The sequence below is a fragment of the Marmota marmota genome, unplaced genomic scaffold (genome assembly GCF_001458135.2).
Source record: "Marmota marmota marmota unplaced genomic scaffold, marMar, whole genome shotgun sequence".
Classification (NCBI taxonomy): domain Eukaryota; kingdom Metazoa; phylum Chordata; class Mammalia; order Rodentia; family Sciuridae; genus Marmota; species Marmota marmota.
In genome coordinates this window covers 6,528,314-6,543,956 of record NW_026000229.1, presented here as the reverse complement: position 1 = coordinate 6,543,956, position 15,643 = coordinate 6,528,314, and the positions used below count along the sequence as shown (strand labels likewise).

The following is a 15,643-nucleotide window of genomic DNA, read 5'->3' as shown; positions in this document are numbered from 1 at the left end:
CGCAGAGTTTCAGCAAAATGATAGAAAAAAATTCCAGGATGGAGTGGGTTGAGAAGAAAATGGATGGAGAGAAATGAAAGGGAATCTTTTAAAGTAATTTTGCTCTGGAAGGTAACAGCACAAATGCAGTGGTACCTAGAGGGGAACATGAGTACAAGGAGATTATGGTACTTTCATATGCCAGTGGGAATTATCCAAAACCCAGAAATCGGTGATGCTGAACAGAAAAGAGGTATTGCAGGAACAGTCCTTGAGAAGTCACAAGTAAATAGAATCCTGGCCAGAAATTGTGTTAGTCAACTTTCTGTTGCTGTGACAAAATACCATATATAAATAATTTAAAGGTTATTTTGGCTTATAGTTTTAGAGGTTTCAGTCAATGATCAGCTGGCTTTGGGCCTGTGGCAAAGAAGTACATCACAGTGGGGAGTTCATGGTAAAGTAAAGCTGCTAATCTTATGGTGTCTGGAAAGCAAATAGAAAGAGAATGGGGCCTGGATCTTAATTTACCCTTCAAGGGCATGCTCCTAAGTGACCAAACTTCCTCCAGCTGGGCCCACTTCTTAAAGGTTCCACTATCACCCAATAGCACCACAGGCTGGTGACCAAGCCTTAAGCACAAGGCTTTTGGGAGACATTTAAGGTTCAAACTATAACAGAGGAATTGAGGAACAGTGAACATTTCTTCCATTGTAAAACTAGAGAAGATAAAAGTGTGTGAGAGTAGACTGTTAGGTTGGTAAAATTTCTGGGAAGATGAGATAAAATTCATCTGAATGGATTTATTTTCCCACTAAAGTATGAGGCAAGGTTATCAGTAGTTAAGTCACCTGGGGAAGGGATGTTGAATGGAGAAGAGAAGTAAATTCATGAAATTGTTATCTTAAAATGGCAAAGTAAATATATAGAAAGAAATGATTTGACTCTGACATTGTTAAGTCCCTATTTGAGATTTGTGGTAATAGATTTTAAATGAGCACAGTTAGCACAGTTGTGTGGTTTCTCCGTGGCGCTATTCATTTGCTCAGAAGCAAACTTGGGGTAAGCTGATGGTTAAGTTGTTGTTTTACAAGCAGAGGAAAGAAGGAGCAAGAGAGTGTCTGAAAAAAGAAAAATAATTATTTGTGGAATTTAGTCTAGATAAAGAGGAAGGGTAAGAATAATGATTAGGGGGCTGTATAGCTCAGTGGCAGATCGCTTGCCTACCATGTGTGAGGCACTGGGTTCAATTCTCAGCACCACATATAAATAAATAAAAAACAGGTCCATTGACAACTAAAAAAAAATTCTTTTTAAAAGAATAATGATTAAAAAGATAAGGGTAATGATTTTATATCTTGCTGGGATCCAAGAATTGTTGAAGAAGGACTCATATTCTAAGCAAGCATACCAGGTGAAACTGACACATGTGGGCTAATATCTGTTTTCATTCAAAGTTCACATGTCTGTTTAAACACAGTGAGAAGTGCATATAAGAAAATAAATTTATATGAGTATGTGGCAAACTATTGATCATCAAGACTTTAGTAGTGAATAGGATTTATAAACAAAGGAAATGGATATACCAATTGTTCTATTATAAGGTTAGCTTTTAAAACATGAAATGTACAACTCTTGTATTACACTTGCGTGCATTACAATTTTTCACAATTATATTGCTCAAATATCTAACAATCCATTTATTCCTGACATTTTTGAATCTATATTATATATTTCAATTTGACTTTTTTTTTTTACTTTTTTTGTTGTAGACAGACACAGTATCTTCATATTATTTATTTATTTATTTATTTTTGTGTGGTGCTGAGGATCGAACCTAGTACCTCACACGTGGCTAGGCAAGCACTCTACCACTGAGCCACAACCCCAGCCCTAATTTGACTATTTATGTAAGTGTGAAAGTTGTACTGTAAAAAATGTTTCTAGTGAAAGAAAATTTTTTTATTTTTTTTTTTTAGCTTAATTTGGGCAGTTTATCAAACTAAAGATGTCATCTTCAACTTCCCCTGTTATACCTAATTTTATACTTGAAGCATGTTCTCAGTTGAACTTTGTCTTTAATTTTAGCTGCCTCCTTTGCTTTGGGAAGCCATTGTAGTTTTCTGCATTGAATTAGTTCTGTACTTTTCTTGGAAAACTTGATGAAAAGTGGACTGAGTAGACTAAACCACTTGAGATTCTTTTTCATTGGAACTTACTTATATGTAGATTTTCACACAGTTCATTTCTAAGCTTCATTGAAAAAAAAAATGTCATGAAATTAGTGGGGCCTTTTGCAGTTTTTCAATTTATACTATAAGAAGGGGTAGAATGTTTTCCCCCAAAATCTATTCTCAATTAATCATAGCTGTTTTATAATGACTTTGGTGGGGATTTTTTTCAAGTAGCTTATATCATTGTAGATTTACAGTAATGATTAGATGCTTTTGAATAAGTACCTTGGGATTATTGTGTATATTTTTGATGCTTTTTCTGGGGAGTTTAAAACGATTTCTAAATGTTATATATGAGCAATCCTGGGCTGGACTTAAAATACAAATAAAGCACATAATGAAGTACCAGATCTTAGTCTTTTTAGGTGTTTATATTGTGCTCCTAAATTTGCTTTTCATTTTATACTAGTATTGCATGCCATAAACAAAATTATGCTGCTGGCTGTTTTATAATTATATTATACACTTTGTTTCTATCTTTTCTGTGCTGTTTCTCTTCCAGCTTCTTTCCAGTTTTCCCTTCCAGCTTCTTTCCAGTTCTGAATAATCTTTCCTTAGTAAAGAGTCCTCTGAAATGCTGCCGCCTACATGGCATTTTTGCAGACACCTTCTTCGCCCATGATAAGTACCCCATAATGGTACTTACAGTGTGTCCTTTAAATGTTGATATATTTTATATTATCCTCTCCCTTAGTTGAAATTACTCAAGAGCAATATATTATTTTAATAATCTTTGTGTATACTAGGTTATTCCTGGCACAAAATAGTATGTTGCACTTAAAGATCAGAAACAGCTAAAGTAAAAAAGGACGTGTGACAAAAATGGTCAGAAGTAAGAAAACAGGTAATGACAGAGTGATAATGATGAGTTATTGGAGAGAATAGAATTTTGCATTGAGCCTCTTGCATGGGGATCCTAAAGTAAAACCAATCAAAAAGGGGGCTGTGAGAATGATAAATTCCATTTTTAAATGGCAGTTTTCTTTAAATAGGTAAATATACGAGGAGATTTGACATTCTTTTATGCCCTATCTCCACTCATTTAACAGAGTTATATTTCCTTTTGTTTTATGAATGGATAGTCTTTTCACACCACAAACATACCAGAAAATTCTTAAATGTATTCTTAGAGTAAGGATGTCTCTGTAGGTAAGAACTAGCCACATTATGAAAGATGGTAAACATCAATGAAGTATTCTGTCCAATAGTCTTTTTAAGTGTAGTAGAAAGGACTTAAGAAAGGAATATCTTATTTAGGACCATGGAGATTGTTTTCTTTTTCAGCTGCTTGGCAACTGAGCTTTGTTAAATACTCTAGACTCTCATGGAATGATTTTCTAAGATTCTTCCTGTTTCAGAATGAGGAAGTAGATTCTGAAGGGCTGCTAGAATGAGAATCTTTGGAGGAACTTGATAATAAAAGGCTGTGCTTTCCAAGACCAGAGTCGTATCCTAAATCATAGAGAAGCCTCGTGTGTAGTCCCGAGGCAGACCCAGGTTGCCAAGAGGGGAAGTACAACTGTTCAGACTCACAAACGAAGGACCCGGAACCAGGACTAACCTTTCCTTTGGGGCCTAGGTTCTTCATTGGCTTTCAGGGGCACATAAAAATGTTTTAATGTCTTTTTAAAGATTTCTTTAAACCCTTTAGAATTTTACAGAAAAAATATCATTTAGTGTTGAACAAAACGCTTTAATATGTGACATTAACATATGTGTCTTCATACCAAAGCAATCAAAATGCAATTTTTAAATTTTTTCTGGGGGAAGACAAAATGTCAAGAGCACACAAATGCCATTAATGGAGTCCTCCCAAGACCTGTTCATCCTCTTAGGGTTGGTGTTAGATTGTGAAAGAGCACAAGTTCTAGGGGCAGATGTGAGGTATTTTAATCCAGTTGTTCTCTCTCTCTGCACCTCAGTGTCTTCATCTGTATGATGAGGAGTTTGGATCAGGCCACCTGTTAGGACCTATGCCAGTTAGACTTTCTTAAGAGATGATATATCAGATGCTCTGGACAAATTCCAGGCTAAAATAGATTATCTAACATTGTGAACTCAGGTCTGTAATAACTTCTATAAAATAGCCTGATAAGCACTCTACATTTTTGTGAACCCTGTAAGAAACACAAGATCAGAAATGCTACAACATGAGGAATGTGATAGTGTAATGTAACTGGTAAAAGATTTGCGGTAGTACAATGCCTTGTATGTTGTAAGTGCCCAACATATATTGATGGAATGGGTAAAATAATAATGTATATAGAATATTAGCTTATTTTCTTCATCAAAGGAAAAATATATTTACTAGAAAAACCATTAAACTAAGAGATTTTTTTCTTTATTTATTCTTTACAGAAAAATACCATAAAATATTTTGGAAATGATTATATCTCAAAGTGTTTAAGTCTCATTTCTACAAATAGTAAGATTCTGAATATTAAGCCTAGAACTCATTAAATTATGTTTTGTACTTATTTCTATAATTTTACTTTTCTCTAATACAAAATATGTGCTATATTAGAGCAATATTTCTCTTCTTCTACCTGTAATTTGTCTATTTTTGATGTTTCTTCCACAGTCTATGTGTTTGTTTTTTTTAATCACTTTTACTACCCCAACCCTCTTATGTGCTTAGGGATTTCATACTGATGGAAAATGGGAAGATTTAATGGATGCCTGCAAAATCTGTAGTTAGAAAGAAATTTGTTGAAAAACAAGCACAGTTTTTTAGAACATAATGATGTTCTAACAGTGACAGACTGCCTATATGGCAATGGTCCCATAAGATTATATTGCCTAGTGATATCCTGACCTTCTCAGTTTGTGGAAGCACACTCTGTGCACCTAACAACACATTTCTTACAGTACAGCCCTGTCATTAAGCCACGCATGGCTATATTACAAAATGACAAAGAAATTCCTTCTAGATTGTCCTGTTTTTCTTTATCCAGTCTAGTAATAATTACATGTTCTCAGGCTGAGGATGTAGTTCAGAGGTAGAGAATCTGCCTAGCATGAGCCAGACCCTGGGTTCAATTCCCAGTACTGCAAAAACAAAAACAACACATTCTCCCATTTTGGTGTACATTAGAAACACCTGAACTACTTCTTAAAAATGAAGATGTTTCAGCTTTATCTCAGACCTGCTGCTTTATTTATGATTTATGAGGATGTAGTCCATGTGTCTGTATTTTGAAAAAGATCCCAGATGACTGTGAGAAGCACTAAAAGTTGAGAACTACTGCAGTGTAGTAAAATTGAAATATAGACTCTGAGGTTAAATATATCTGGGTCCAGAGTTCAGATCTGCCACAGTCTAGGTGTATGATCCAGACCTAAGGCAAGGGTGCACGTCAAATTACTTAATCTCTCTGAGCTTCATTTTCCTTGATATAAATAGGGTTGGCAATATTTTATAAACTAGTGGAGGGATTAAAGGAGATACTAAATGAAAAGTGCTTCTCATATCCTAAGTGGCAGCTATTGTTATTCCAGTAGAATGAAGGCTTCTTCAGTTTTCATCTTGACTTATGAAAAATGAAGTGTTTCTCAGGGATCCTTTTTCTACATCCAAAAGAATGTTTATGTAGAACTTCCTCAAGATACCTTTATGTATTTTTAACTAACTCTCTCTCTCTCTCTCTCTATCTATCTATCTATCTATATATATATATATATATGTGTGTGTGTGTGTGTGTGTGTGTGTGTATATAAATTTTAGTTGTAGTTGGGTACAATACATTTATTTTATTTATTTTTATGTGGTGCTGAGGATCAAATCCATTGCCTTGCATTGCTAGGTGAGCGCTCTACTGTTGAGCCACAATCCCAGCTCCTTCTTTGTCTTATTTTAAAAACAAAATATTGATGTGCCACGAACTTGGGACAAAACCTGCTAGTTGCTAAACCATAGAACAATGGGTTTTTGTCAATGAAAGAAGATATGAATGCCTAATTATCCATCATCATATGCTTATGTGGTCAGTGTCTGGATTTCTAAATGATAATGTTTCAGATTTCTTTTTAAACATCTCAGATCAAAGACAGGTTTCGTTTTGTTTTACTTGAAATGTCTTCAGACTATTTAACTAGCAATGTAATGAAAAAAAAAAAAAGCCACGAGAGAAAAGGAGAAGAAAAGAGCTACTGTTCTATTTCCTAGTAATGGTCTTTCCTGACTGTATAACATTACCCACATATCCTTTTATTTTCAGTTGCTACAGACTTGACAGAATTGAAATGAAAGTATTAGTTTCTTTTTTCTTAAAGATTGATTGAGCTGGGCATGGTGGCTCATGCCTGCAATCCCAGCAGTTTGGGAGGCTGAGGAGGAATATCACAAGTTCAAAGCCAGCCTCAGCAATGGCAAAGTGCTAAGCAACTAATTGAGACCCTGTCTCTAATAAAATACAAAATAGGGCTGGCCCAGTGGTTGAGTGCCCCTGAGTTCAATCCCCGGTACCCCCCACCCCTTAAAAAATATACCTTGGTCATTAGCTGTCAGTCAATTGGGCACATTTGCACCCATTCAAAAGAAGGAAAAACTAAGACCCATGAAGGAAGGAATAGTAGTATTCCCAAAGCCTTGAAATAGATACCCAGTGCTCCCCTAGCAACTCTCTGCCCCTAGAATCACTTGTGAATAAGTCCCAAAATCCAAGCTATGCAACCAAGGTGGCAGTGTCATGTCCTGATAAAGAATCAACCAGTGGACAGCCAGACTCAGACATACTGGAGTTCATAAATGCCTGAATCCAAGGCCTCATTCTGTTTAAAGCCAGAGGACCCTCCTCTACCCCAGGGCTCTCTAACCTGACAGGAGTCTTGCTCAGGAGGCCACAGCTGGAATCTGGAGACCCAGGAGATAAGTAGTTAGAGGCAGATCCCATGGTCTCCATGCTCCCTCCAAAACAAGCAGCACACCCAGTGCCCATCTTCTCCCACTCCCACCGAGCAGACAGCTCTAGTCAGACACCACTCCTACCACCAAACCTGCATTCCCACCTACCTGCAAAATTTGTCCCCCTGGAGGGCGGCGCAGTCTGCATTTCAATCACCTGGGTTCCAAATCTCAAGTCACCCCCCACCCAGAGCCTTCTCTTACCTTCCACCCATCCCCACAAATCCCCCCCAAAGCTACCAAGTCTCACCTGGCTTCTTCCATCGTGATTTCTGAATCTCCCTCTGACTGATCTGGCCCAGATCTGCTCTTCACCTGGACCCTTGCACCCATTTCCTGCCTGGTCTCCAGCCCCAACCTCTTTCTCTCCAACTCACACACTGTCTGCATTTTATTTCCAAATTATGATGAAGTCGCCCCTATCTTGAACTCTTGTGGTGAATCACCATTATTGAAGAAAGCTTGGGCTCCTGGGTCTGGAACCCTGACGTTCCTTCCCTCTTCTCCCTCTTATCTCCTGCTCTCGTCCCCCACTCACCCCTTTGCTGGCCCATCTACATCCATATCCTCGTTCCCTTTCTGAAAACCATCATCTTTTGAAATCTCTTCCCTCAATCAAGACCAAGTGTCTTCCTCCTCGTGAGATTTGCCTAACCATGGTCCCTACTCTGGGCTTATATGTCTATATTAGCAAATGTCATACCCTTCATCAGGTAACACATGACCCTCATTCCAACCCCTGCAAAAACCATGGAACCTAATAACCCAGGAATCTTCATGTCTGAGAAAAAGATGGAAGCTGGGATATTCCCCTCCATTTGTGATCTAGCCCCCTGTTTTCCAGGAACAGAAAACATACTACCCATAAGTGATAATAAAGACAATGAAAATGGAGGAGGGCAGCAGTCAACATTTGTTGGGCACTTACTATTTGTCAGGCATTAATCTTAGCACCTTGTATGTATTTACACCTCATAAAAAGCCCTATGAAGTAGTTACTAGGATTATGCCCATTTTACAGATGAGGAGACCGAGGCACACAAAGTTGAGAACTTTGTTACACATGGTAGAGCAAGAATTTGAATGCAAGCTGGGTGTGGTGATTCATGCCTGTAATTCTAGTGGCTCTGGTGGCTGAGGCAGGAGGATCGCTAGTTCAAAGCCAGCCCCAGCAAAAGTGAGGCTCTAAGCAACTCAGTGAGACCCTGTCTCTAAATAAAATAAAGAATAGAGCTGGGGATGTGGCTCAGTGGTCAAGTGCCTCTGAGTTCAATCCCGCTACTCCACCCCACAAAAAAAAAAGATTGATTTTGAATACTTAAAGCATAATGGTAGACACAAGTATTTAATTTACATGAACCTTGTCTAGCATTTATCAAGGCCATGGATGGCTGCATTAAATGGTCATTCACATTATCTTCTTATTGAAGAAGCTTTGTTTATTTACTTTGTTGTGTTTCATCACAGAGTATAGTGCATGTATTAAATGTAAACATTGCAAGTACTAGAGATTATATATAGCATCATGCTTGATGTAGACCTCCTATTTCTGTTATTTCTAGGATTGCCATTTATGTAAATTATACACACACACACACACACACAGTTTGAGCATCCCAGATCCAAAATCTGCAATGCTCCAAAGTTTAAAACATTTTGAACACTGACAAGATACCACAAAAGGAAAATTCTATACCTTGAAACTTTGTTTCCTGTATAAAATTATTTAAAATATGGTATATAATAAAATTATCTTCATGCTATACGATATAAATATATGAAGCATAAATGAATTTGTGTTTAAATTTGGGTTGCATCCCCAAGTTACCTCATCATGTATATATAGATATTTTAAAATCCAAAACAATCTGAAATTCAAATTATTCTGGTCTCAAGTATTTTAGATAAGAGATACTTAACCTGCTTTTACATATATTTTTGTCTCCATTCAGATTGCAGCATTGCATATTCGTGGGTCAGAATACTTTCTAGGAAAATTTGATGCCACAACTGTTTTTTAGCAGCAACTACAATAGACAAGTATACAACTAGATGAAAACAGTTTTAATGGCCTATAACTTAAGAGATCTTTTGGCTATAAGAAGTTGGAATTTTGGGGGCTGGGGATGTGGCTCAAGCGGTAGCGCGCTCGCCTGGCATGCGTGCTGCCCGGGTTCGATCCTCAGCACCACATACAAACAAAAATGTTGTGTCCGCCGAAAACTAAAAAATAAATATTAAAAAAAATTCTCTCTCTCTCTAAAAAAAAGAAGAAGTTGGAATTTTGGCATTGTGGTTTATCTGCATAACCATTCTAGTATAATATCAGTAAGTGACTTAAAGTGTCTATTATATCAGGCTCCATGTTAACATACAAACAAAAAGTGTCTTAGAATAATGTAGGTGGGAAATAATCTGGAGATAATACAATGCAATTGCAAGGTAATAGCCACACACTAACAGGAGCAGTGTTGTGTGATACTGGAGAGCTCTAATTCTGTGATCCTGGGAAACTTAATTCAAGTGTTTCTGTTTTCTCATCTATAAAATAAAAATAATCATTGACTTGAAGCATAGAAAATTTTGCAACCCAAAAGCTAAGATACTGAATATACTGAATAATAGGGTACTGATACCACCAGTTATTGGTGACTAGTTCTGCTTCTCCACATGTTGAAGTTTGAACATTAGAGAAGCACACCGAGGCCAGCATATAAAGCAGGGCTTATTGAAAAAGGGGTAACATAGACTTCTCCTGGGAGGGAGAAGGCGACCATAGCTGGTTTCCAGGTATCCCCAGCAGCGAGGTATTCTGCCCCTTTTATATGTCCTAGGCTTCCTTTGTTCTCCTGCCCCTTTCCCCTTATCTTTCTCCTTCCTGTGTATGTGACTAGGCCTAGGAAATGCTCAGTGGAATGGCTAGAAGGTGGGAAAGAGGGCTGGGGTTGTGGCTCAGCGGTAGGGTGCTTACCTAACATATGTGTGAGGCCCTGAGTTCCATCCTCAGCACCACATAAAAATAAATAAATAAAATAGAGATAGTGTGTCCAACTACAACCAAAAAAAGAAAAAAAAAGGTGGGATACAGGTGGGCTGAAGGAGGAAGGGCAGGATGGACCAGCCCTGGACACACTAATTTAAACAACCTTATAGCTCCTGTAGGGAGAGACAATTCCTGGGACTGGTTACCTTGGCAACAAGTTGGAGCAGGGGCAGGTTCTTGATAAGAGTGGTGGAAGGGCTCTAGGAATTAACATTTCAATCCTTCAGGGTCAGTCTCCAAAGGATTCACTCAAAATTGGCCTCCTTGATCTGATCTGATTTGATTTACCTATCTATGCTGACTGCCTGTCTAATTCTGGTTTGAAAATTACATGAGGAACATTATTTTAATGACTGCATATGGATGGAGTGTGAGAGTCTAGTCACAAAGATACCAGCTGGGAGTCTGCCAGAGCAATCTAGACGTGAAAGATGAAACTATGGAAAAGGAAAGAGATCAAGACCAAAGGAAAAAAATCACTATGAAAAACAAAATCATCCAAATTTCATGATGGATTGGATGTTTTAAAACACCCCTCTCCCTACAAATGGCATCATTCAGCAAAAATTTTAGAAAATGCTGGTGTAACAGCTCAGTGAAAGTCTTCTATAAGTGCTGTCAGAAGTTATAAACTCTGGGGACTCCAGCTGATAATATGTGCACTCACTTACAGCTTCCTTTGCCCCTTTGTACACTAGAGCACATCAGGAAATATTGGCTTATCCCTGTAGGAAATATCTCCATAGGAGTTGCTTACTGAATGGATGCCTTTGTTTAGAACTAATTGACCCTTCTTAAAACAGCAATTTTTTAGAGCTTACTCAATTAGGCAGACTTTACCCATCTGATAAGTCAGAGATAAATCAAGCTCAACAGTCATATTGGAGAAAGAAAAGAAAGCACAGAAGGAAGACACCATTATACAAAAGAACAACATACCAGTAAAAAATAGGCAATTAAGAAAATGTTATTATAATTTGAACATTGAATTATACCACTGATCCTTTTCCTGAATTATGTTAACAGGCTGAACCAATCTTTTTTCAGTCCTTTTTGTAGTGGAGTATAAGGATGTTCATCAATTGGAGAAGAGTCTGAAATTAGAAACCAGAAAGTATCACAATCTCTTGATCTATTTTAACTTAATATCAATGATAAAATAAGAAAATGACTTAAAATTGGTTCGTGAGAATTCCTTTGAGAAATACCCAAAGAAATGAAATTTGACTCAGAAATAGTCTTCATTGTTATTCCATGAGTATTTGATAAATCTAACCAATGTAAACAAATAAGTAAAACCAAGTAATCTCTGAAATGAGACTATAATTTTCCCTTTAAAATTAATACATTGAAGGTCTGGAGTTGTAGCTCACCTGCCTCTTACGTGTGAGGCACTGCGTTCAATTCCCAGCACCACATATAAATAAGCAAATAAAATAAAGGTCCATCAACAACTAAACAAATATTTTTTAAAAAATTAATACGTTCTATAGCCAGGTGGGAGTCTGAAGCAGGAGGAACACAAGTTCAAATCCAGTCTCCCAATTTAGTGAGTCACTGTCTCAAAATAAAAAATAGGGCTGGGGAAATAACTTAGTGGTAGATTGCCCTACCCCAGTACCCTAAAAATAAATAAACACACACATTGTCAGATCTTTTTTGTTGCTGTTGTTTTTAATTTGTTCTCATTAGTTATACATGACAATAGGATGCATTTTAACACATCATAAATAGATGGAGTATAACTTCTCATTCTTCTGGTTGTACATGATATAGATTTCCACTGGTTGTGTAATCATATATGCACATAGAGTAATAATGTCCAATTCATTCTACTATCATCCCTACCCTACCCCTGTACCCCTCCCTTTACTCTCCCTCTGTCTAATCCAAAGTACCTCTGTTTTTCCCTGCAGCCCACCCCCCACCCTCACTTGCTTATTAGCACCCACATATCAGAGAAAACATTCAGCCTATGGTTCTTTGGAATTGGCTTATTTCACTTACCATGACTGCTCCAGTTCCATCCATTTACCAGCAAATACCATAATTTCATTCTTCTTAAAGGCTGAGTAATATTCCATTGTGTATATATACTACATTTTGTTTATCCATTCATTTGTTGAAGGGCACCTAGGTTGGTACCATAGCTTAGTGATTGTGAATTGAGCTGCTATGAACATTGATGTGGTTGTGTCACAGTAATATGCTGATTTTTTAAGTCCTTTGGGTATAAACCAAGGAATGGGATAGCTGGGTCAAATGGTGGTTCCGTTCCAAGTTTTCTGAGGAATTTCCATACTGCTTGCACCAGTATGTAGTCCCACCAGCAATGTATGAGTGCACTTTGTTCCCCACATTATCACCAACATTTATGGACAACAGATTATTTTTTAAGTATCTAGCAGAGCTACTATTTTCAGTGAAGAGAGGAATATGTCAATAGTTTTATTTTAGTTTATATAACTGGATGGTGGTAATATTATTTACTTAACATATTTAAAGAAGCATTGTCTCTATGAGCAAATACATTACTACTCTTCTTACTATTCTTATTTGAGTATTGATTCCCAATATAAAAGAAGTTACTTTCACAAGATCTTTTGTCTTGACACAAGAATTCATAATTCCCTTCTGTTAGCCAAGTATTAAAGACCACTGCTCAAAAACAAAACAAACAAACAAAATGTGTTTTGTGAAGTAGTATCCAGGTTGCTTGCTTTGAAAGTTAGATCATAAGGAAAACCTTGCTTATAAATGCACTTCATCCCCGTGGAACATATCTTGGCTCTAATTTCTAAAGCAAATTTCTGTCAAGGCATGTGCTGCTGTTTTTCTGTTGATACTCATATAGAAGCTAAAAATGAGGTAGTGAAAGGCAGGAGGTCAAACCAGGTCCTTTCCAGGTTGGATGGAAAGAATGGAGTAACTACTTCAAAGTTTGCTACAAAAGTAAAAGTTATTATAACAACTTACAGTATTAATCAAATGATGAAAATGCATAAAAGTATTTTGTTTCTGGAAGCTTTGTTGGCTGTAGGTTAATTTCTACTTCTTTATAACAGTTTTGGCAATCATTTAGTCATTATTAGCTTCATTATTATTGGACTTGGGTATGTAACTCAGTGGAAGAGTGCTTAGCATATGCAAGGCCCTGGGCTTAATCTTCAACATCAAAAACAAAGAAAAAATGAGAGAGAGAGAGGGAGGGAGGGAGGGAGATATTTTCAAACTTCCATGTACTTATTAAACCAGACTGATTCGTGGTTCTAAAGTGGGGCCTGAGACCCTGCATTCCTTTTTCTTTTTTTGCAATAGTAGGGATTAAACTTGGGGGTACTCTACCACTGAGCTACACCCTCAGCCCCCTCCCCCCCTTTTTTTAGAGACCTGGTCTCTATAAATTGCTGAGGCAAGCCTTGAACTTGTGATCCTCTGGCCTCAGCCTCACAAGATGCTGGGATTACAAGCAAGTGCCATCATGACCAGCAAGACACTATAGTTCTAACAAGCTCACAGTGTTACTGATGCTTCTGGTTAATTGGGTTATAATTAATTATTCATTTATTTATTTTTAGTTGTAGAAGGACACGACACCTTTATCTGATTTATTTATTTTCATGTGGTGCTGAGGATTGAACCCAGTGCCTCACTCATGCTAGGCAAGCGCTCTACTACTGAGCTACCATGGAGCCTGTAGTGTGTCATATTTTGAGTAGCAAAACTAAATGGTTGCTCTACTTGTAGTAGCTGTTTCCTTACTCTGTTTGACTTCTTTGCCTATAAGATTATCTCTGTGTACTGTTTATTTTGCCACTTTAAGTTGTTTCATAATGCTTATTCTTTCTTTGGCAAAGAAAATTCCCCCTGGAAGACATAGTGGGAACTCCATTCTTTCTTTCAGGGCTATACTGGTATGCCCCAGAGGAGCCTGTTGTTGCTTCTCTTTGCAACAAAGACCTTTTGATTAACAGAGATTTTCCCATTTAACTAGGGTTAACTCTGAAACATGGGTTTTACAGTAAGACCTGGATTGTGTGACCTTGGGAAAGTTATTTAATTTCTTTGATCTTCAATTTCTTAGTCTAAAAATAAAATGAAAATTTTCTTAGTAAAATGCTAAGATTGTTGGAATAATTAGTGATTAGCAACCATTTATATTAAACACCTGGTGTAGTATAGTATGATCCTTATAGTATGATAGGAATTTAACAGTAGTTAAGTATTGTTGCCAGTGAATGGAATGAAGAAGCATTAAAAACTATTTAATTTTTGCTATGTGAGGCATTTCATTAGCAATGTAGTTAACAGAGAAAAAAATTGTGAATTGTTTTCTGTGAAAGAAAATTAAAGATTATGTTTTGATTTTACTGTTTGTTATGTTTTTGATGGTGCTGAGGATTGATCCTAGGGCCTTGTGCATGCAAGGCAAGCACTCTTCCAACTGAGCTATATCCCCAGCCCTTTATGTTTTTGCCTTATTTTGTTTTTCAAATATATATGCATGTGTATGTGTGTGTGTATATGTATGTATGTATACACACACAGACACACACACACACACATATGTCCATGTGATTACTTTGGAAGACTGAGAGTCATATCATCTTTCTGAATGTCCATTAAAACCTTAGTGATTCAGAAGAGATTAAATTTTAGATTCTCAACTTTATTTTTTTAAAAAGGAAATTAATTCCATTTTATCCTAACTCACCTGAATTTTTTAGACCAAATAGGGGCATCGTTGCTGTATATTTTTCCTGAGTACTTTAGTATAGAAGAGAATCATCAGGAACAACACAGCTGGTACCTTGAGGAACATGACATAAAATTGGCATTACATGTAAGCCTATGAAAGACAACAGTTGTTCAGTTACTAATCTTTTCAGACAGAGCCTTTGATTTGGCCTCAAACTACTGCACGTTATCATAGAAGTATTTTTATTTGCTGCCAAAATCCTTCACAAAACTTCCTAGTACATTCTGAAATGCAAGCATAGAGGCTATTATGGTTTTTTTATTTCCTTTTCACCCTTGCATTAGATAGTTTTCTTATAGTGGGCTTAAAATGTTTGCTCAGTTAGACGCTATATAACAGAGAGTCTTTCCAATAGCACATGTGTTCCAGGATAACCTATTAGCTATACTATATCAATGAGAACTCTAGCTGATGGGGTATTCATCTGTAAGAAAATATTCTCTCAGTACCCCTGGGCTTAGCAGTGCAGATCCTCACTATCATTTGTCTCACTTCAGAGCTAATTGAAATCAGCCAGCCTATGTTTCAAAATATCTTACACATATTACCAACCATCTGGCTGCTCACAAATGATGAAGACATTTAATATAAAACCTGGTTAATGCACTACCCTCTCACCTCTAGAGAACAAATCTTGCCTAGGACACACATAGTCTTATTTTAATATCAGTCTGTAACAGGACAGTCATTTGGGTCCCCAAACTCATAACAATTTGGTATAATCC

The 15,643-nt window shown here is 37.0% G+C and overlaps 1 protein-coding gene and 1 long non-coding RNA gene across 10 annotated transcripts in view; one reads left to right on the top strand and one right to left on the bottom strand.

Annotated features, from left to right (window-relative positions):
• Peak1 (pseudopodium enriched atypical kinase 1) overlaps positions 1–15,643 on the top strand; it is a 262,298-nt gene that overhangs the window by 149,200 nt on the left and 97,455 nt on the right. The gene's annotated exons all lie outside the window — the stretch shown is intronic.
• The window catches only part of LOC125613334, a 31,078-nt gene that overhangs the window by 14,609 nt on the left and 826 nt on the right, over positions 1–15,643 (bottom strand). The window contains exon 2 of the long non-coding RNA XR_007343866.1: positions 11,158–11,162. This is a non-coding gene — a long non-coding RNA (uncharacterized LOC125613334). The remainder of the gene's footprint in view (positions 1–11,157; positions 11,163–15,643) is intronic.